The sequence below is a fragment of the Octopus bimaculoides genome, chromosome 21 (assembly GCF_001194135.2).
Source record: "Octopus bimaculoides isolate UCB-OBI-ISO-001 chromosome 21, ASM119413v2, whole genome shotgun sequence".
Classification (NCBI taxonomy): domain Eukaryota; kingdom Metazoa; phylum Mollusca; class Cephalopoda; order Octopoda; family Octopodidae; genus Octopus; species Octopus bimaculoides.
The window spans coordinates 36702447-36703800 of NC_069001.1; the positions used below are offsets into that span (position 1 = coordinate 36702447).

A 1354-nucleotide genomic window follows, 5' to 3' on the forward strand; every position below is an offset into this window, starting at 1 on the left:
AAACATGCCTCCTAGACGACCTCTGGTCACGAGAGTTGGATATATGTGTTGTGACTGAGTCCAAGTTGAACGGCCCACAGGCGTTCTCGCCTCTTCTGAACGACTACGAGAAATTTATTTCTCCGAGTCAAGGAAGGGGTGGGGGCGTAGTGGTGCTGTTCAAAAAAACTTGGACGTACAGGTAAGAACAGTCTTTCTAGACCCAGAAGGTAGGCTGTGCGTTCTAGATGTGACACACGTGAGTAAGCAGTCCTTCAGGTTGGTGGCAGTCTATGCTCCAAATGAGGATAGACAAACGGTTTTCTTTCGAGACTTGGAGAATTTCCTAGTGACGTCGAAAACTTTAGTTTCAACAGGAGACTTCAACACTATTCTCGACGCGCGAGGGGATAGTGTAGGCTCGACCAATAGGAAGGGAAATCCTGGCCTAAAAAGGCTACTAGCGAGCTATAAACTAGTAGACCCGTACAGACTGGATGAACCGCTCGTTCCACAGTGGACGTGGTCTAATAACGATGGTTCACTCAGGTCTTACTTAGATAGGGTTATCATAAAAGATAGTGATAGAGATACAGTTAGTTGTCCACATTTTTATTGTACCTCCTACACGGATCACAAATTTGTGACATGTGAGGTACATCTAGTTAAGTGTCATAGACAGGGACCGGGGTACTGGAAGATGAACAAGTCTATTTTGACTAGTAAAGTCTTCTGTACCCGGGTTAAGGAGTTAGTTCAGAGGGCATTACGTGGAGCCATCGTAAATAAAAGATGGTGGTGCGCCCTCAAAAGAGCCATTCGTTCAGAGTCTCTTAGATTTAGTAAAGAGTTAAGTTTAGAGCAGACTAGAATAGAATGGCAATAAATTAAGGGATTAGAGGAGGCTATGGCATCAGGCTCTGCATCCAGAGTATTGGCGGCGAGAACGGTGTTACACCGTCATCTCAAAGCCAAACACGAAGGGTGTAGAGTCAGGGCTAAGCTACGCCGGTGGGTAGAGAAGGTATTAACGTTGCCGGATGGGCCCGTCGTGTGAAGAGTCGGAGAGGCAGAGAAGCTTCTGTACAGTCTTTAATTGACGAACAGGGGCGTAAGACCGAAGGACAGGAGGAGATGCAGAAGGCCTTTCACCAGCATTTCGCTCAGTTGTTTGGGGCGAGCGAGGCGTTGGACCATGGAGAGCCTTTAAGGGAATTCTTAGCCGACGGGCCGCGACTCTCGGCGCGGGAAGCGAAGTGTTGTGAAGGAGCGATCACAGCTGCGGAGGTCAAAGTGGTGCTGGCCGAATGCACTCGGGACAAGTCGCCGGGGCTGGATGGTCTGCCCTAGGAGTTCTATAGTAGTATGCTGGACT

The 1354-nt window shown here is 48.7% G+C and overlaps 1 protein-coding gene across 2 annotated transcripts in view; it reads right to left on the bottom strand.

The window, feature by feature from the left end:
- Positions 1-1354, bottom strand: part of LOC106880083 (dentin sialophosphoprotein) — a 28601-nt gene that overhangs the window by 17193 nt on the left and 10054 nt on the right. The window lies entirely within an intron of this gene.